Source organism: Chiroxiphia lanceolata, chromosome 8 (genome assembly GCF_009829145.1).
Source record: "Chiroxiphia lanceolata isolate bChiLan1 chromosome 8, bChiLan1.pri, whole genome shotgun sequence".
Classification (NCBI taxonomy): Eukaryota; Metazoa; Chordata; class Aves; order Passeriformes; family Pipridae; genus Chiroxiphia; species Chiroxiphia lanceolata.
Window position 1 is genome coordinate 6624980 of NC_045644.1, and position 21974 is coordinate 6646953.

Here is a 21974-nt window from a genome sequence, read left to right on the forward strand (position 1 = left end):
GTAGTAAAATGTCTAATCAACAGAACTTCTCTAAATAAAGGAGCAAAACCACCATAAAGGAAGAAGTCCCTGACCTCAGTTCACTAGAGAGGCTGGTTTTTATAATCAGTTGAAATTTAGCCTTTCTTCAAGTTTTCCAAGCGCACAGTGACCACCTGTGCAGGACCTTCCTTTTGATCACCTCAGCAAGGCCTCCATGTCCCTGAATAGTGACACAAACGACCACAGAACCCTCCACCTTCCAAACCCTTCTCAAGATTGAAATTCCTTACTCTTTTTCAGATGCACCTGAACTAGAAAAGCAGGAAGGAATTAACAGTGAAAGAAAAGAGTTTTTACTGAGACATCTCCTGCACCCCGGGAGGGTTTCTCCACCTGACCCCAATTCAAGAATTACCTTGGGAGTCCAACGGACTGAGAGAAAATATCCTGAAGTTCCCAGTATTACACCACAAAGGGATTTACCCCAGACTGCAGAGCCAGCAGTCAGAGAACTCCAAAAAATTCCACACAAAAATTCCACTTCTGTTCTGAGATGTGACTGAATCACAGAAACATTAAGGTTGGAAAAGACCCCCAAGATCCTCAAGTCCAACCTTTGCCCCAAGTGACAGAAGAGGCCTGACCTGATAAAACTGCACAATTTCAGACATTTGACAAAATTTCTTCGAGCCTGGTAGTACAGTACATTTTCTAGATTTCCAGATAAGCTGTTTAATTATTTTTGCCAGTCCCCAGGTTTAAAATTGCCATTTTCTTCAAAGGGAGTTGTCTAAGAGACCTGATTATATTGTTTTATAACTGCGTTATTGATACTTTTGATATATAATTGATACCTGTGAAACTCTGCACTGTCACACTACCCTGGCACCAGGGCTTTGCAGGCCGGGGATTTTGACTCTCAGAAGATGCTCCAACATGTTGTCCCATCAGTGAAATGTTTCCTCCCCCGGACCTGTGCAGACACACAATTCCCGTCACACTTCCTGAAGTGCTGGTAAAAGCACTGTGAGGAAATGACTCATCAGAAGCTGCTGCCTCAACACACCAAAGCCCAGGAGTGAAACCTCCTCCCCAATGAGCAGAAATGAAACGTTTCCTTCTGCTAAATGGGGGGGAACCAGCCATAATTGTCAGATGCCAAGGCTGGGAGGTGCAAACCAAGAGGAAACCAAGGGGAAAGTCTTGTCTCTGTCCAAAGGACCTGTAAAACACTTATGCCCCTGAAGAGACCAGAAACTGCACCTCGGATGAGGCTGGAGTCTGTTCCAACCAAACCTGCCTCCAGCAAGACCAGATCCTGGGGATTTGGAGGGATCTGCAGGTACAGAAGAAAACCTGAAAAAAATCTTCTTTACAACCCTGTTATCCCAAAATGTGTTTCTCACTTGAAACACAGCTTTTCCAATTTCATTTGGAAGTCTTGTCTTTATTTCTTTTTTTTCTTTATTATTAACTTCTCTGGGACTGAACACTTTTATTGTCCATGTGAACATCCATCACATCACTGAAACCTGCTGAGGTCTCACCCATGACGGGGGGTGGGACTTAAAGAAGTACTTACGGCTTCACACAGGTTTGCCTGAGCTCCCAGGGCGACCTTTTACCATTCACTTCTCATTTTACAAAAAGGACTGGTTTTGTTTTTATTTTAGGGTGGGGTTTTTTGGTGTATTTTCAGGAAAAAATACCCAAAAAGTGCCAGTCTGGTCCAGACCTATTAAAAACTGCCAGATCAGTAGCAGCACACGTGTGTATCAGTCCCAGCACCAAGTGCACCCCGGGCACATCAGGGGTTCAAAGCCTCTCTGAACTGAGCTGATTCTCAGCCACCTGGGATCCCTTTGAGATGCAACCGGAGCTGCAAAACCATCTGCAGCACCAACTGCTTGAAATGGAAACTCGAGTGAGCTGAAGTGACAGCAAATCTGCAATAAATCTGTAATACAGAGCTTTTACAATGCACCATCGAGTGCTGGGTCATCTGAGGATCCATCTAACTGAAGGTCCCCAGGTGCCCCCTGGCTGGAGGGGTGACCTGGTTTGGGATCAGACCCCAGATTTCATTTTTAATGTCAGTATTTTAACTAAGGAGCAGTTTTGGCAGTTAGACTAGAAACATCCTCCACCCCATACAGTAAAGGGGCCTCATGGTGAGTAAGGCCCCACTCTGCAGGGCATGAATTAAAGACAGGAAAGTCTGGTTGAACCCAAAACCTACCTTTTTACTGGGGGGATGGTTGGACACAGGGACAGGTTGTGGGGCTTCATCCTTGGAGATGCTCAACCACCTGGACAGGTCCCTGAGTGACCTGATGGGAGCAGGTGGGACAGAGACCCCCAGCCCCTGTCAACCCCAACTCTTGGGGCTCTGGGGCTCTGAAGGAGGTGACAGTGAGTTTTACCTGACTCAGAGTCCCATTCCAAGACAAATTCATGCAGCACCACCCGTTCAGGGTTCTGGAAGAGAAGAAACAAACTCAGCGAGTGCTGAAGACGAAGGAAACACCCACATTTTAATTAACAAAAAAAATAGGGCAGCCACACTCCCACTGACATTCCTTTTTCAGATCCTTTATCGACCAGCCTTACTCAGCTATTTTTATCCTCAGGATGTAAAGGCAACACTGGAGGTGCAAAGTGGATGGGCAAGGATGGATAATTTATACAAATAACACGGAAAAAAGAGTGAGTGCTCACACCAAGGAGAAAAATCTGCTCTGTTCCTCTCACAATTACCTTTTTCCTTTCTCCCCCCTGTGACAGAAGTCTCTGCATCTTCTGGAATAAATAGGAGGGGGGGAAAGAGAAGGATGGAGCTGTCACTGCAGCAGCACCACGGAGCTGGGAGCGCAGGGGGGAGAGGCTCTGCACAGGGAGAGATAAAGTCAGGATGAAGAACAGCCTGGCAGCAAGAGGAGACATTTGCTTTGTGTAGCCTGCAAAAAAGATCAGGCAAGGAAGGAGAAACTGAAAGTCTTGTGACGTTTTTTTTGTTAAGTTGATGGAAGAGGTGACAAAAATATTTGTGTGATGTTAAAACCAGGAAGGCTGGGAAGCTGGCCCTGAGTGACAGCAGATTTTGAGATGTCTGGGAAGGGTAAAATATGGGAACATTACTGCTGCACAGCGGTGCTACAGCACATTCTCCTTCCCACCTGTGGTGTTTCTGGAATGTGCTGGAGAGCTGTTTGTCCATCCCCTCTGCAGTTTGGGACCTGAGAAGCCCTGGGCTAATGGCAAGCTGAATTGTGCTGGCAACACAAGCAAATGTTGTTTCAGCTCCTCAGACACCTCAGCAGCACTATAAGATGCCCTGGTTGCTGTAACATCCCACCTGTATCACTTGGTGATGGTCTCACATCCCTGTGTAAGCAGAGTTAGGGTTAGGGAGGGAAGGCTCCACATCCTGGGGATCTGCAGGAGGTTTAGTCCAAGTCCCTGGTGGATCCCAGAGCCCACAGTCACGCTCAGAGTTCAGGATCAAACATTCATTTTTACCCATCGGTCAGGCCTGGCAGAGGTACCTCACCCTGAGACACTTCCTGCCCATTTTTCAGTAGTGTCCAAAGAAAGGGGAGGGATGGTGACCAAGGAAAGGGGAGGGATGGTGACCATCAAAGTGGCACCTTGGCTGCTGCACTGACATGGTCCTGCCTGTCACCCACCTCCCAGTGGGATACAGGACAGCAGAGCAGAGTGATCTCAGGGAAGTAGCCTTCAGCTGCTGGCTGAGAGATTTCCAGTGTTCAGGAGAGGTTTAGGCTGGAGATTAGGGGAAAATTCCTTCCTGGTGAGGGCTGCCAGTACTGGCACAGCTGCCCAGGGCAGGGGTGGAGGCTCCATAGCTGGAGGGATTTAAAAGCAGTGTGGATGTAGCACTTGGGAACAGGGGTTAGTGGTGGCCTTGGCAGTGCTGGGGAATGGTTGAACTGAGGACTTTTCCATCCTATAACATTCCATGGTTCTAACAGTGAGCAGTAGATGGGTGAGTTTTCCCTGCCACAGCAGGAAGGGACCTGAACAGTATTAATGACCACGAACATAATTCTGATCATGAACTTCCACCACCTTTGCAGCAACATAAATCCCCTTATTTCAGCCAAGGAATCTGACTCCCCTCACTATTCCTGGGGGTGATCCACCCCCAGCCTGTGCCCATCACCCGTGAAGTCCCACAAATCCTCTGACCAACCAGGTGGCACTTGGAGACAAGCTCTCCCAGGGCTGAGCTGCACCCACGAGTGCCACCCACCCTGCCCTGCACCCTCACTCATCTGCCTCAGATCATGACTCTTTCAAACTCTATTTATCTGTTTTCTCTGAGTTCCAACTGCGCCACAATTTAAATTAATTGAGATTAAGGACTCAGTGATATTTCCTGCAAGATATGGCACTATCATCACTCTTTATTTCTAATAAATTTTACCTCGTATCAGCTGCACCAGAAAACTCTTCAAGTGGATCACAGAAAAACTCCCCAAGCCCTGAGAAACTACAATTCCTAATGTTATGCTTTACCTGTGATTCACTTTCAGAGCCTCACACCTGATACTAAAATACTAAACATAAAAGACTTGTCACCGAAATTGATTTTTTTAAATTACAAATTACACAAAACATGGTTTTTAATTGGATGTGCAAGAGAACATTTGCAGCAACAACTGAAATTAATAGTGTTTAAAAATAACTTCCCTAAACGGAGCAGTTCCTTTGAAGCATATTGTCTGAATGTAATGACATGAATTTTGCATTTATATATTTATTTCTTTATTTGTATCCCATCCCTGGAAGTGTTCAAGGCCAGGTTGGAGCAACCTGGGCTAGTGGAAGGTGTCCCTGCCCATGGCAAGGGGTGAGACTGAATGACATTTAAGGTCCCTCCCAACCCAAACCATTCCAGGATTCCATGAAAGGTGCCCAAGCTGCTGGCTTCTTCCATCCTGGCCACAGGCCGAGCTCAGGCAGATGCCCCAGGGCACATCCTCAGGGAAGCTGTTCCATGCAGGACCATGACAGCAATAAAAGTCAGCAGATATGAAAGTCCCCTGGAGAAGTGGAAATTCCTATTTTTTGCTATGCAAAAAGCACTGAATCCCTGTTTTTTGGTGGGAGGATGGTGCCAGTGGGGACCATGTGTGACCCCTGTCATGGTCCGACCTGGCACTGGGCACACAGCGCAGAGGTGAGGGCTGGGGAGGAACAAACCATCCTTCCACAGCTAAAACAATTAACAATCGTTAATTAACCATTGGAACTCTCAGTCATGAGGCTCTGTAAGGTTCAGTGCAATCAATGTTTATCTGATTACACTAAACAGGGTCAGGAGGCTCAGGGCACCTGAGTGTTTAAGGAATTGCATTGGAAAGAGAAATGGTAAATGTTAGTAAATGGAGGAGAGGAGAGGGAGAGGGAAAGGGAGAGGGAGAAGGAGGGGCAGATGGAGAGGGAGATGTCTCCAAACCACGCTGCCATAACAAATTCGTCTGGATGGACTGGCCCATCCTCGCAATGCTTTGTCCACTGATTTGGCCATTATCCAAAATAAACACATTTGGGTCATTGATTTCCTGCTACTCTTTCTCCCCTGGCAGGATGTGGGCACAGCTCTCCAATCATAACAGATTATAAAAATGCACATTTTTATATAAAATACTGCATTTGTATATTCCATGGCAGCGCATCTCAGTTTTACACTACTGGACAGGTTACACTTCCTTCCCTTTTTGGGGGAGTAGAGGCCTCTACACAATGCTTGGTATCACAAAAATGAAGATTGTCTCAGAATCCAAAGGGATTTTAAGTCTTTCAATCATTATCACTCCCCTTTAAAAACCAACCAAACAAAAACAACCCCCATTTAAGACTCAAATGTTCCTGGACACAGTTTATACATCACATACAGACACACTAGTGAGTGCTTGGTACCTCTGAGAACAGTACAGAGCATGGGCAGCAGAGATGATTTGTTCTTCTAAATCAAACCAAATCCAAGCAGCCTGGAAAGGACCTGCTCTGCCACACTCTGAAGTCAAAAGAAAACTCTCCCTGCCTTCAGTGAAGCTGGATCAAGCTCAAAGTCTGCATCTTTCTGTTTTCCTGAGTCGTGTAAACTCCATCTGTTCCCAGTCCCCTGGGGAAATGCAGCTCTGTTTGCAGCACTGCTCAGTCTGTACCAGCTCCAGTGGCACAGAACAGGATTTCGTGGTGCAGTGCTCGGCTGCCTCTCGGAGGCCGTGGGACCCGAGCCATGGCTGGCACCAAACACTTTTTAATTAAAATAAAATGTTATTACATCACAGCCACCTCTTCTCTCCTGACTCTGAAGAACCAGAGCCTGGTCACGGGACATAGCACAACACAGAGCTCTTGGAATTTTTATTTCATGTGTGCGCTACCTCCCCACTTTATTCAGGAGAGGCAGGGATGTGGATTGCCCATCCCTGGAAGTGTCCAAGACCAGGCTGGACAGAACTTGGAGCAACCTGGTGTAGTGGAAGGTGTCCCTGCCCATAGCAAGGGGTGGCACTGGATAGGTTTAAGGTCCCTTCCAACCCAAACCATTCTGGGATAATATGGAATGTGTCCAACCTGCTCATCTCTTCCCTCCCTGGCTATAGGCTGAGCTCAGGAAGATGTTCTGGGGCACATCCCCATGGAAGCTGTTCCATGTGGAACCCTTGGTGTCCAACTGGTGCCCATTCCCATACCTGTGCCTGTGTTAACCCCCACTGGAGGGGAGGGCTGGGCCCCCTGCTCTTGATGCTCACCAGAATTACTGCCCAGGGTCATCACAGCACCTTCTCACTCACCCCCAGATCTCCCATCCGTGCCCACAGAAAGGAAGGCTGGGCTTCCTCCCATACCTCTGGAGGAGGGCAGTGAGCACAGCCCCAAGCAGACAGGCAAGGCAAGGCTCCAAAGGCTGGAGAACAGCCAAAAAGAGAGAATATTGGTGGAACTGCACCTGGTGTGTGAGAGCTCCCGACAAAACCCCAAAAAACCCTCGCGAGTGACTGTTTGCATTGGTTGTTGCTGGCAAAGATTGATGACAACGATAACTATGATGAATTGATCCTGTAATTATGGATCTGTGAAGTTCTATGAGGGGACAACAAATGTGTCACTACTTAGACACAGCTGAATAAGCACCACTGTGTTCCTTCAAATGCTCTGCAGCTCCAAGTCATTAACACAGCTCTGCCCTTCCATGACGTTCTGCTCCTGCGCCTGAAGATCAGCTAGAATTCCATACCAAAATTAGGTTTAAAGAACCAAATGTCATTGAAAAGTACCTAAATCCTCTCTCTTGTTTGGTACAAGCCATTCTCCAGGAAAAAAAACACTTTTACTTTGCAAACTATTACCTATGGCTGTGCAGCCCTCCATCTGTCAGGGCTGTAAAGCTGCACAAAAACACAAATGTGATTTGCTTTTGAAACATGCACACAATTGAGTAAGAAAGTGCAATGTTTGCTGAGAAGGGAGCTGGAAGCACAGTTTACATACAGATAAATTCTGGAGGTGATCAGACAATACCAATGCAGGTGTTTAAACAGCCCTGCCATTGGGACATGAGCACCAATAGACTGGTGGTGATCCAATATTTCTTCAAAGTCCAGTGAACTTCTGAAGATGCCAGGCCTGTCCATAGCCCCCTAGCACATCCTGCAGGAGGCAGGTAAAGCCTGTTACCCCTGGCTTTAGCAGATGAAAAACACACCCTAAAACCAAGGACAAACAATAGCTCCCTGACATTCTTTGCAAAGTGAAGTGGCTTTGGATCAAGTGTTTTGAACCTATTTTTAAACCAGATGACTAATTTGCTTTGCTCTACAGCTGAGTTTCTCTCTGTGTCATGTGCTGTTGACCCAGAGGAGTTAAACTCTGGGGCTCTTTAGGTGGATTTCTTTAGGAAAATCCAGAAATTTAGTAAAAACCAGAATATATATATACTTCACAACTTATGGTAATCTCTTTACTACTCCACCATTCTGTTATCACTTGAACTTCCACCACCTTGCAAGGAACAACTTGGAAACCAACATTTTATGATGTTTTCCCTTCATGATACTCAGTCCCCCCATGTTCAAAATCTGATCCACTCTCTTCTCCCAGTTTGAGACTCCCAGTTGGAGGATGAGCATCGGTTTGGGAAGAGCTGGAATTATGCCCTGCTGTCTTATCAAAGAATCTCAGAATCCCAGACTGGTTTGGGTTGGAAGGGACTTTAAAAATCATCTTGTTCCAACCCCTGCCATGGGCAGGGACACCTTCCACTAGCCCAGGTTGCTCCAAGCCCTGTCCAGTCTGGCCTTGGACACTTCCAGGGATGGGGCAGCCACAGCTTCTCTGGGCAACCTGGGCCAGGGCCTCCCCACCCTCACAGGGAAGGATTTCTTCCCAATATCTCATCTCACCCTGCCCTCTGGCAGTGGGAAGCCATTCTCCCTTCCCAATGAATGCATATTACATCTTATGCACTAATAATTCATTTATAATTTCAGACAACAAAGTGTATCAGAGAGCAGAGGGGATCAGAAATTCTGAGCTCTCTTTCCTTTTCAGTTTGCCTTAAGCTTCTACATTTGTCAACATATACAAGGCTTAATTCCAGCTCTGGTAAATTGGTTTACTAAGCTCTTCTGTACCTTCACAGCCACAGCTCTCACTGATCTATAGCAGGGACAAACAAATACCTGCAAGCAAGGCTGTCCCAGATCCCTGTGTCCATGTGCACAGCGGTGGAGCAAGCTGGGAAATAGAAGTGTGTTCCCAGGGAGGCAGGATGAGCAGGGGGCAGGGATATGACACTGAGAGGCTCCAAGAAATGGTGCAAATTTAGGGTTTCCCCCCAGCAGGAAGTCAGAGAGGCTGAGCTCCAGCAGGGACTCCTGAAGTTAAGACAGAAATGTGGGGGTTTCTGTTTATCAAAAGGACCGATGTAGTTCTGCAAGATAAAGCAGCTCCTGGAAAGTGCTATTGTTTGTCTTTCTTAACCATTTATCAGCAGAGAACAGTTTAATGTTCTGGTAGAAGGCACAAGTGAGTATCTCTTCAGTGATGAAGGAAAATAAGCTTAGTGCTAAGGCAAATAGAAAATATTGATCTATCTTCAGGTACTGCAGCTGAAAATCTTTTGTGAAATTTATCTTCCCTACCCCTCCTGAGCAGTGCTCTTTGTCTCCTACCAACTAATTCTCTCTAGTGAAAGTTTAACCTTGAACACAGAGAAGGAAAAAAAAAACCAAACCAAAAACAAAAACCAAACCAAACTAGCACTATGAAGATCAGGTCCTGCAAAGATACAGCTGGGCTAAGTGTCCCCATCCCCTCACCCATCTTGGGAAAATTCCTTGGGAAAACCATGTTCTGATTTTCACTTCTTGGCAAGATCTCTGAGGCAGTAAAGGAATAAGGAGAAAAAATGACCTATTAGGTAAAAGCAGCAGGTTCATAAATCTGAATCTCTGGGCTCCTGTTAGGCCGTGTCCCCCCTAGAGCTGTGTCCCTGTCCTTTATCTCCACTGCCAGCAATATTAGCCCATCAATTCTTACATAAACTCCCAGAGGCTTTTGCAGCAGCCAGAGAGCAGAACATTCCTCAGTCAGGGCTTAGCCCCACTTCTTGTCCCCCGTTTGCAGGCTCAGAGGGCAGTGACAGCACCGGGCCCTGCCCGAAGGCAGCCTGTGGGATTTGGGGACATGGTTAATGGTGGGTTGGCAGTGCTGGGGAGTGGTTGAACTTGGTGGTCCCAGAGAGCTTCTCCAACCTGAACCATTCTGTAATTTTGGTTCTGTTGAGCCAGATTTCCCTTACGAGTGTAAAAATATAACCTGTAAATCACGGAATCACAGAATGGCTCAGGTGGAAAAGCCTCTTGAGACCATCCAGTCCAACTGCTCCCCCAGCACTGCCAAGGCCACATTGACCCCTATCCCCAAGAGCCACATCCACATGGCTTTTAAATCCCTCCAGGGATGGGGACTCCACCCCTGGCCTGGGCAGCTGTGCCAGGGCTGAAGAGGCCTTTCCATGAAGGAATTTTCCCTAATCTCCAGCCTCCCCCGGTACAGCTTGAGGTCGTTTCTTCTTATCCTGTCCCTTGTCACCTGGGAGAAGTGTGGGAAGCATGGCTTGTCACAGTAGGACAATGCCACAAGCCTCCACCTCATCTAGAATTAAGCCAAGACTAAAATGGAAGGAAAATGAAAGAATTTGAAGGGTCTGGCAGCAGGAGCAGATCTCCAGCCAGCACTGACATCTGGCACTGGGGAGGGTAGAGGTGGTGGAGATCTGCAGAGCCACATGTGACACACACAAGACATCACCAAAACAGACCCAAAGGGGCACAAACAGCCCAAGCAAATTCAACTCTTATTTAAGCAAATGTTCAGATAGAGCCCGCAGCAGACAATCAACTCCAATTTAAACCAACGCTTGACAAGCTTCCTGTTTATTCCAACACTCATTATTTGGGATGGGGTTTTCAGGCCAGCCTGTTTGTATCTCCTCTCTGCTTTTATTAAGAGCAGGCCTGTGCCATAATATTATTTTTCGTACTCTCATGCCACTGACAGCGCATCCATCATTCCTCATAATTGCATCTAACAAATATTGATTTTGTCTCCAAAAGAGTAAACAGAAATATTAAAGTGCTTTTGCAGAAGGCAAAAACACTCATGGAAAGCACATTTAAACGGGGTGAGGAGGATGAAGCTGGATGGAGCATATGGCTACAAAAAAGCAGCACCAATTTACACTGGCTTAAAAATGCAGCAAAACAGTGTTGAATTGGGCAGCCGAGCTCTGTGCCAAGGAAATGCCATCGATACAAGTGGAACCTTTAATCCATTCAGTCTCAAACATAAGTGGCTCCAAACATTTTACCAATCCTCCCCAAACAGGAGGAAATAACTGAGTTTTGCCCTCAGAACACTCTTAAGGCTGATTAAACGCATTGTTGGCTGTGTCTGCTGTGAAGCGACAGTAATGCCCAGCCTGGGCAGCCACCACAGTGCCAGGGATCCGGATACCCAGGGTGGATCCAGGAAAGCACAGTTTGGACAGGGCTCTGAGCAACCTGGTCTGGTTGAAGGTGTCCCTTCATGGGATCTTATGAGGATGTTTGGCTCTACTGATCCTTCACTCTAATCTTTCTGTTGGAAAAACTCTGGGAGGGCACAAATCAGCTAAAGGGCATCTGCTTGTGTGTGAGAGCCTGAGCAGCTGGAGGAGAGGGCAATGATAAAGCAAACACCCCATCAGGCTGTGAGTGAGAGTTTCTGGTGCACTGGACTGGTGTGGGATGGTCCCGTCCCCGGGGCAGCACCAGGGGAGCAGCTGCAGGAACGAGCATCTCAGCCCTTATCACACCATTTACATCCAGCTGGGGCACTAGGCAGATGCCTTCCATGTGGGAAAGGGAGCCCAAAACTTCTGGTAAGGACCTCAAGGTCCTTATACAAAAGTAGGATTTTTCATAGAAAGAGCTGCTGCCCCAGCAGGGAAGAGCAGCTCCAGAGTGCTCCTCAGAGCTGCTCCCCAGCTCGTGGCCAGCACATGCCTCAGCGCTTTTCCATTAGTTTCAACAACCCTGTTCAGGGGATCTGTCCTTCCCAGCTCCTCAGGAATATTCAGGTGGCATGCCCTGTCAGAACTGGGCAGGGAGGCATCGAGTCATTCCTTCCCAGGGCTGTCCCACTGGCACCACAGCCACCGTTCAACCCAGCAAGGACAAGAACTGATATTCCTGACCTCGCTAAAGGTCAATGTAATTTTTAAAAAAGATGATTCCCAGAAATACTGAGGCCACCTTGATATATCTTCATTAGGGACTAATATAAGATGGAAATTACCACCTCTTACAGTCTCAGGAGCTGAATCCTAAGCAGCAGCTCGTGTTTGTCCTGGCTTTACACAACCCCTCCACTCCCAGGAGAAAGCTCAGGTTATGCCTACACGCTTGTTCCTCTCTCTCCTGAAACTGCCACAGAGCAAAAGATTGTCCTAATGAGCCAATGGTTTATTTCTTTAAGGATTTTTTAACAGTTCCTCTGCTTAAATTCTCCAGGAGCAGCTACTTCCAGCAATAACCCTTTGGGCAACACACTCAGATGTTTATTCAGCAGGAGATGCTCCATTTGGAGACAACTTTAAGAGGGAAAAAAATCCAAATCTCTCAAATCAAGCCAGCAGCATGATAGCATGAAATAAACACCAATTCCTAAAGAAAAAAAAATCTTTCTAGAAAAACTTGATTGACTCTCTGACAGCATTACAGAGCTGGAAGATGAAAAGAAAAATTATACACTGGAGTTGCAGCAAAGTATTGGGTTTCGTGTCTCGCTGCATCTTGATTGCTAACAAGGTTTGAAGTGTTGTGTATGGAAAATATCACCACACTGGCAATGAGGAGAAAGTGAAAAAGCAAGGAATGATGGATAAGAATCAATTCCAAGCTTGAGGGTTCCCAGCCACCTGTGATGCCAACAGCAAGGGCCCTCACTAAGGCCACCTTGACCCCTTCCTCCAGAGACCATGGGAGATTCTGACCTGACCATGATATCAAACCCAAATCAGGATCTGACCAAAAAATCGAACCCCAGTCACAATCTGACCACAAAATCAAATCCCAATTGCACAGACATTAAAGAGACAGTGACAGCACAGCAGGAGAACACTAAAACTTAATACACTCAGTTAATATCAACTAAATTTAAATGTTAGAATGAGATTCTCAACGTGAAGCAAATGAACATTAGTAGAAGATTAAAGAAGAAATTCACTAAAAGTCGCTCATGAGACAAAAAGTTCCTCCTTAGCAACCAGACCATTGAAAGACACCGCTATGATCCAACCATGATGCAACCCAGCACCTCTGGGAGAGAAGGGCAGTGGGAGGGAGCCAAACAGGGAGACAGGAATATCACATTTCTGAGCACATCCCCTTCTCAGCAGGGCCAGGAGCATACACTTGTCTGCAAACACTCACAGCCAGTCGGGAATGGCTGTGGAGAGCAGGAGAATATGGAGGGTCTGTGCTGAGGACACAATCACAGCCATGGGGCCCTGGAAGGGCTAGGAGAGCAAACACTTAATCTCTGTTTTCCAGTACCTATTCCTCCAAAGTGTCTGGATGAAGGGCGAGATAAAAAAAATGGGACATTAAGTACCTAGGTAAAACACACACATGTATTTCTTCATTAAAACATCCCCCTTTTAACCCAATCTGACTTCTCCATTTCAGTACAGGATGCTGAGCCTGACAGCCAATTAGGCTGAGTCCATCCCCATTGCCTCCACTGATCTGATTACTTTGATCACTTGCAAACAGTTTATTTGGAAATGAAGCATAAAAATTAATTTATAAATTTTCCTGCATTAATTAATCTACTGTAACAATAGATGTTATGGTTAATCAGGCTCAAAATCAATGAAGGCCAGGTTGGATGGAACTCGGAGCAACTTGGGCTAGTGGAAGGTGTCCCTGCCCATGGCAGGGGGTGGAACTGGATGATCTTGAAGGTCTCTTCCAAGCCAAACCATTCTCAGATTCTAGGATTTTACGACCTAGAGGTAACTCATGAACCCTTAGCTATGACAATGAACAGCTGCAGGCTGTGTTGGGCTGTCGTGTCCCAAACACTCTGAGCACTCCTGGCTCAGCTCAGAGGAAGCTCTACCCTCTCTGCAAGCTCTGCTGCTGTTATTCTTCAAGTACAGATCCTTCTAGAAAACTCCTAAATTAGAACTGATGTTTCTCCCCAGTTAGCTCCTATACCTGTCTGGGACTTGTGAACTCACCACCAGTACTGTGCAATGCTTTGTGACCCAAAGTGACCCAGAAGGGCTCAAGTGGTAAAGCCAGGGTTAAAACTGCATGTGCAGGAGGCAAAAGGCTGATTTTCATGTTTCTGTGCTGAAACAAATCAGGAGTGAGTTTATGTATTTTTCTGTTTAGAGCAGAGGATACAAAATCCTCCCAAGTTCATTTCCTCGTCCAACACTTCTGCTTTATCACACCCAACCTCTCTCTGATTTGATTTCTCTCCTCTGATTTGTCTTTTGCATTTCCTCTCCTGTTCCATTCCTAATTCTTTCTTAATTCCTCCTATAAATAATGACTGAAGAACCAGTAGGAAATGTCCACAGCGGCAGAAAGTCAGGTTCTTATCTGCTCTTACAGTGGTGGATGAGAACAGTTTCCAGCTATAATATGTTATATTGAAAGGAAAAAAGCTGCTTTAAAAATCTATATTAAAGCTTTTATCCAATTAATATTTCATTACAGCTGCCTGGGAAGACTCGTCACTCCTTGGTCGTTTCATTCTAAACAGCTAAAACCTGTTCATGGAGGTCAAATCTTTACTTTTTAATAAGAAATGTTTTGTAAGTTACTAATTAAAAAAATAATTTAAGGAAATGTTTTTTTTCTTGATTGGTTTCTTATTATTATTGCTTTTTGCAGAGCAGGGAACAAACATTAAACCCACCCCGGCTCCCTGGCAGCAGCTCTGACCGGGGCCGTGCATTTAATGTGCCCCAGAGCATAAGGCAGTTAACAGATTGAGAAGAGTCTTTGTTCTTTTATTAAAAACCTGACAAACACATGTTTGCTAACGAACCCGAGAGGTCGGGGAATGTAGGATGGAGGATGTGGATCTCCATCGGTGCGGGAGCACTGCCCTCTGTTGCCCGCGGGGTTGGTACCAGCCTCGGAGCCAGCGGTGCCCGTCGGGGGCATCATGAAAACAGCCACTTTGCTGCCTCCCTACATTCGATTTATCAGAACTCTTTCTCCCTAAATGTATTAATCTGCATTTCCCGTTTATACCACGTTTCCTGATGCCTGGAGACGCTGAGCTGGACTTTTCATTATCAGGACTGCAGCTAGCACAGGGAAACTTCCCACTGCCACTGTTTCCCAAGGAAGGCTAGGTGGGAATGGGGCAGGGAACACCCCCAGCCATACAAGGGGCTGTTGAACCACCTCACAGCTGGCACAGAGGGGGAATCACCCCCCATCCCCTCGGGTTTGGCCGGGGGGCAGCTCTGCAAATGAGCCCAGTATTCCTGATGGCTCAATTCAGGTTTGTCTCAGCAAGAAGCAAAATCCCTCTCAAGCAAACACCCCCCAGCTCAGCTCATCAAGCCCCACGGCTCACGCAGGGAAATCATTCCCAGGAGGAATCCTGAGGTCCCAGGAGACAAGTAGGAGTCATTTGGGGGTCAGCCTCTTCTTCCAGGCAAGTAGAGATAGGACAAGAGGAAATGGCCTCAAGCTGCACCAGGGGAGGTTCAGGTTGGATATTGGGAAAATTTTTTTCACTGAAAGAGTGGTCAGGCATTGGAAGGGGCTGCCCAGGCAGGTGGTGGAGTCCCCATCCCTGGACGTGTCCAAGGAATGGCTGGACGTGGCACTCAGTGCTCTGGGCTGGGTGACAAGGTGGGGATCAGGCACAGGTTGCACTGATGGGCTGGGAGGTCTTTTCCAACCTTAATGATTCTGTGATCCTGTGATTGAAAGAGGGAGATGGTAATCTAGGAGAGGGAATACAATCATAGAACATCCCAAGTTGGATGGGACCCATAAGAATCATTAAATCCAACTCCCTCTCCTTGCAGGGCTATCTAAACCTAAACCACACAACTAAGAGCATTGCACAGATGCTCTGAGCCCTGAATACAGGCATGTAGCTGCTTACAGATCTTTCTACAGCTGGATCTATGACTTGCATTTGTCTCCTGAATGGATTTTCCCAGGAACAGCTCTCCACGTGCTGTGTCAGGAAGCCCTACAAGACCTCGGGGCTGGCAAGACAAATACACTGAGACAAGTCATTCAGAGCACATTGATTCATGTGGTCGATGCTCAGTGTTGAAGGGTCAATCACAGCACAGGGTTGTCCCTGGGAAGAATCAGCCCAATGCTAAACTCATCACTCAGCTCAGTGTCTCCAGGAGCAACAAGTCTTCTGTATCTCCGCAGATCAGACACTTCCCATTCAATAGTTAATTAGGGGAGCGAGTACCCAATTTACTCCAGCCAGCTTGGAAGAAAAATGCTAAACTGATGCAGTTTAAGCAAGATTAATTTGGGGGTACCTGCAGCTCCCTACACAGGGTTACAGAGCCAAGAGGTTCCCCAGTAACAGGATCCAAGACAAATCAGTGGTTGTCCTCTGCTACTGATCCTTTCCTTGGGCAACTCACCTGACCATCCCCCCCACCTGTTCAGGGCTGTGCTCCCCAACCCATCTCACCTGCAGGAAGGGGAATTGGGGAATGAATCATCAAATCCCGGGATGGTTTGTGTTGGAAGAGACCTTAAAGCTCATCTCATTTCAACCCCTGCCATGGGCAGGGACACCTTCCAGTAGACCAGGTTGCTCCAAGCCCCGTCCAGCCTGGCCTTGGACACTTCCAGGGATGGGGCAGCCACAGCTTCTCTGGGCAACCTGTGCCAGGACCTCACCACCCTCACAGTACCTTATTTTTAAATTAGATTCATTTGTTCTCTTGCCAAGAAAAAAATCCCAAACCAACCCACCCTATGTCCCTGGCCATGGTAGGGGTTGGAATGAGATGAGCTTTAAGGTCCCTTCCAACACAAACCAGTCTGGGAGGAGAGGAGGCTGTAGAGAGGCCAAGCCCAGGCAGCGACACCAGGAGTCAGACCAACCTGATGCCATTCCCTGCTCCACAAAGGGTCCACATCCACCTGGACCTTGGTGGGGACTTGGCTCCCCTCCACAGCATCAGCCAGAAGCATTTTATCCATCTTCTGAGGCATGAAATAAAAACAAAGAGGATTTGAGGCAGAAATGTCACAGAGAGACAATGTCATCAATGTCACAACTCCCAGTACTTTTATTATGGCTTTAATTCCACAGCTACTTTGAGAAGGGCTCCACTGTGAACTGCAGCTTCTCATCATGGCATTCCAGTGTATCACAGGTTTTCTTCACTTCAATGTCTCCTTAAGAGAAAATGTCTTTTCAGCTCAAAAATGCTGCAAATCAGAGTTCAAAGACAACCTCCAGCAGGCACTGAGGCGATCCAGGCTCCATCAGCTGGAAGCTGGAGCCTGGAGCTGCAGCTGGGACTGGTTTGTGCCCACAGAACACACGGCACTGTGGGGACAAGCCCTCGCTCAGCACACAGAAACAGGGACACAGGAGAAGGGTCAGGGAGGAAAAAAGGAATATGAATGGATATCCTAGGGAATTTCTGTTTTAAACCAGCCATGCTGTCTGTCTTCTCTGCCATCCTGTGGTCATTAAACCATCCCTGGATTTTCTGAATCAGCAGGTAGCAATTAATCCTCCACTCTTACAGGGTATCAAAATGAATCCTTAACCTTTACCTTGTGATGGAGCATTTCCATACAAAACACTCCTCTTCTATCAGTATTCTGCCCATGGACTCAGAGTGTGGGAATGCTTGGAAATAGGTTCAGAGACAGTTCCCTGTGTTTTACACATTTTTTACTTTAAAGAAAGATGAAAAACCATGACCCAGAGAATCCGGTCCATTAGGATAATCTCCATAATTTTGTAGTCATTAAAAAAAAAAAATCCTACTTGTTCCTATTTTCATTCATGTGTTGAAGCTGTTTCTGAGAGACCCCAAAAGTTTAAGTCGTTTCTGAATAGAAACGCAGTTTTAAGTCTGGTGTAATAAGGAACAATGGTGCCACCAAGTGGGGACGTGTTGCAGGCGAAAAAATCGAGATTTCTTTAATTTTCAGTTGAGATGGAAAGTCACAGAAATAGCCACTTCAGTGACAGCCATTACATTGCCTTTATCCCCAGATCTGGAGGTTCTATATCCGTTATTCATCATTTTAAGCACCATAAGGTTGAAAAAATCATAAAAATTTAAAAGTGTTTGAAAAGTCCTTCCCATTCCAAACGTTTTGTCTTTCCACACAGAGAGCAGCTGTGACTGCCCCATCCCTGGAAGTGTTCCAGGCCAGGCTGAACGGGGCTTGGAGCAACCTGGTCTACTGGAAGGTGTCCCTGCCCATGGTGGGAGTGGGACTGGATGGGCTTTAATGGCCCCGTTGCAGCGGTAGCCCAGGACAGCAGGGAGCACTGCTGCACACGGGAAACCACCGAGATATTCCCAGCAGGAGCACTCACAGCCAGAAGGAGATAAGCAGAACAGCAAAGAGCAAAAATCATTCCCATCTTTAAAAGAAAAGAAAAATAAAAAAAAAGCTGAAACATGCGATAGTTGAGCACCAAACAATTGTGCCATGTAATAAAACAAATATTTGCAACACATTAATAGTGGCACTTTAGGAAAACCCTGTATATTTGAATATTTGAAAGCCTAAGGGCTAAACTTCTCACAAAAACTTTGGTGTTTACAGTTACCTCAATGTTTAATTCCAGAGAAGACAGGAAGCAGGTTGCATGCAGGAAACATTGCTCTAACCAGTGTCCCAGCAGCGCTAAGGGAACTCCAGAGCTCACAGACAAAAGGTCAAAGTCAGTGGCATACAAATTAAAGATAAACTACAGCACTGCAAAGGAAGAAAACAAAAGGTTTTGTAAGCACTGACTATCAAATTTGCTGGGTGGGTATTTATGTGAGTTTGTAATTGCTGAGTAACTCAAAATAAATCAAAATACAAACTTTATTACTTTAATCAATATTTAAAACTACCTGATCAGAGCTGTAGGTGACACGCTGTGTGAGCTTCCCAAACCCTAGTGTGAGCCAGATCTGACATCAGTGTAAACACACAACCAGAGAGTCACAAAATCACCAAGTCATTTAGGAAAAGCCCTCTGAGATCATCAAGCCCAAGAGTTCCCCAGCGCTGCCAAGGCCACCACTAACACATATCCCCAGGTGCCTCATCCACACAGCTTTTCAGTCCCTCCAGGGATGGGGACTCCACCACTGCCCTGGGCAGCTGTGCCAGGGCTGGACCTCCCCTGGCACAACTCGAGGCTGTTTCCTCTCATCCTGTCCCTTGTTCTCTGGCAGCAGAGCCTGCACCCCTCCCAGCTCCCCCCTCCTGTCAGGGAGTTGCAGAGAGTGAGAAGGTCCCCCCTGAGCCTCCTTTTCTCCAGGCTGAGCCCCCCCCAGCTCCCTCAGCAGCTCCTGGTGCTCCAGACCCTTCCCCAGCTCCGTTCCCTTCCCTGGCCATGCTCCAGCCCCTCAATGTCTCTCTGGTCTGAGGGGCCCAGAACTGCCCCCAGCACTGGAGGTGCCCCAGCAGTGCCAGCACAGGGACAGTCCCTGCCCTGGGCCTGTGACATACCACAGCTGGCACTGGGGCCATTGGCCTCCTGCCCACCTGGGCACACCTGGGCTCATGTCCAGCTGCTGTCACCAGCACCCCCAGGGCCTTTCCTGCTGGGAATTTTCCAGCCCCTCTGCCTCAGCCTGGAGTGTTCATTGGGTTGTTGTGACCCAAGGGCAGGAGTCAGCTCTTGTCTTTGCTGTCCCTCACCCTGTTGGCCTTGGCCCATGGACCCAGAAGAGCAATGACACTTCATCCTTACTGACAACATTCTTGCCACTGTGCAGTGAAAGATAAGGTTTGAGAATGTGCTGCCCATAATTTATTCATCCTAAGCTGTACTGAATTGATTGCAAGTACCCAAACAATGCCCCAAATGAGGAGAGATCTGTTGGCATTACATCCTAATTGCCAGCAGCCAGCTCCATTTTCTGTGTGATTGCACACGCACGCTGGGATGCACATCTATCCATGTTCCTGTCAGGGTACACAGCAGTTTGGATATTGTTACCATGGCCTAAATGCTCCACACAAGGACAGGCATAAATCTCCATAACCAGTCCCTGAGAGCCAGGGCAAGGGCAAAGTACTGCAGCAGTATGGGAAAGGTGCAGGGACAAGGTCTGCCCCTGAGCTGACAGCAGGAACTCAGGTCATCCCAGCCCTCACCAACCACCATCAGCACATCTACAGTCACACAACAACCCCTCCCCATTGACAGCCTGGCCCTCCAGAACTCACCCCCAGCATTTCAGGTATTTGCCCGGTTCTGCACATCCTGGTGTGCCCAGATCTCCTCCACTGTCCCACCCATACTTGTCATCCCCGGGCACTCTCAAGCTGATGAGCTGGCAGGTATTTGGTTCTACCATTTCCACATCTCAGTACCACTCCTCCTGGCACTTACCAAAGAGCCACAGGCTCTCCTGGAGAGGAACATAGGCAGGAGCTACATCACCTCCCCAGGAGCTGCTAAGCCATTTGCAGGCAGGTGCCTTCACAAAGAGGCATCAAACTCACCCAGTTCCTCTGAAACAAGAAGCTTTCAGCAGCCCAGGTGGGAGACTGCAGCTTTTTCAACCCCACCAGTCCATCTCTCCAGCAGAAACAGTAATTCCCTTCTGATTTCTCAGGCAGAAGTAGCACTCCCAGGTTTCTAGAGAAACCCCTCTCATTGCTGTGACTGTTTCTGAAAGGTGTCCCTAAAAACACCTTCTTCCCCAGGTCAGCACCTGTTCTCAAATGCATTACATGGCTTCTAAGTTTCCCTTCTCTGACTTTCAAGAAGCTTAATTTCCTATAAAAAAAATTCTGCCATAAAGAGACTTTGGTGCAATGGCTTATTAGTAATCTCAGCTCTCCCCACTGCCTCCCACATCTTCAGAATCCCTGGAGAGAACAACTTTCCTTTGATTAGAGGGAAAACACCTTCTCTTCCAGTTTATATCAGACTGCCTGAAACCCAATGCTGAATTCGGGATGGAGACTCAGTTCTTGTGCACTCTAGTCCCAAGCACAGGCACAGGGGAACAGAGAGTCCTGGGCTCCCAAGCCTGGGAGAAGCAGTGAAAAACAGCCAGTGAAAAACAGCCAGTGAAATCAGCTCAGTTCAAGGCCCTGGAAAACACCTTCCCATTGAGTGCTGGAAAGCCGTGCCCTGAGCCAGGTTGCTGAGTGATGTTTGTCAATTAATTTGGAATTGCTCTTTGCTTTCTCTCCATCTCTACAAACTGCCAGTTAGGGATTCTCTGCTCCCCTGTGCCCGTGACTGGGGCTGGAGCCCTCCAGAGGGATTTGGGGTTTTCTTGGGATGCTTCAAGAATTTATATTTATAACCTGCCTCAGATAACAAAAGGAGATTTGTAAAATGAGGAGTGTGATGCCTGGTTTGGGTGTGCTGAGTGCAGAGAAGCTGTGAAGTGTTTGCACACCTTCAACAGTGTTGTACACCCTGAGCCAGCCCCAGCAGCAGGACTTGACAGATGCACAGCTCGTACCATCCCACTGATGGTGCATCACAACACCAAACCAACACTCCCCACCCCCTTCACCCTCACAGCCCCTCCACACCAGAACCCTGGATGTTTGCTTACCCTGCTCACCACCAAGGGGAAGGCTCCAGTAGCTCAGACTCCAGGAGAGTTCTGACAAAAATATTGGCCTGAGGATAAAGAGGAAAGGTTAAAACTTGGAAACACTGTGCAAAAATCAGTAAAGTTCAAAATTATTAACCATGTGTGTGCTGCAACACTGCAATAAGTTGAAGGTACAGCTAAGATGTACATCCCCTCTGGAGTGTAACCCCATGAGGATGCCAGCAAAGCAAATCAGCTAAGAGAGATGAACTGGAACCCAGTGACTCCAATCACAGCCAAGCTCCCTGACTGTATCTGCCCAGGTAACCAGCCAGGGCTTGTAATACAACTAAATAACAACATCAGTAGTATTTTTTTATGGGTATGCCTTAGCTGGTAGCTTTTATGACATTCAAATGTAAGTGAATCAACAGAAAAGGCTTCACATTGCAATTATGACTTAGAAGAGTTTAACAGTAGAGACAACTTTACTAATAAAACTTGTTTTCTTTAAGAGTATATTCCATTTCCATCAGCAATCCTCAGGCGGGAAGTGGCTGCAAACACTTCATAAGCTTGTGCAAGGAATACAGGGCAGTGGAAATAACTGAACCAAATTCTCAGCACATGTGTGTGC

At 47.1% G+C, this 21974-nt stretch overlaps 1 long non-coding RNA gene across 1 annotated transcript; it reads right to left on the bottom strand.

The window, feature by feature from the left end:
- Window positions 1–854: 854 nt before the first annotated feature.
- Window positions 855–21396, bottom strand: LOC116790291. The gene is made up of 3 exons (XR_004358302.1): window positions 21365–21396; window positions 2406–2460; window positions 855–955 (listed from the first exon to the last, which is right to left on the bottom strand). It is a non-coding gene; the product is annotated as an uncharacterized LOC116790291 (long non-coding RNA).
- Between the last annotated feature and the right edge of the window lie 578 nt (window positions 21397–21974).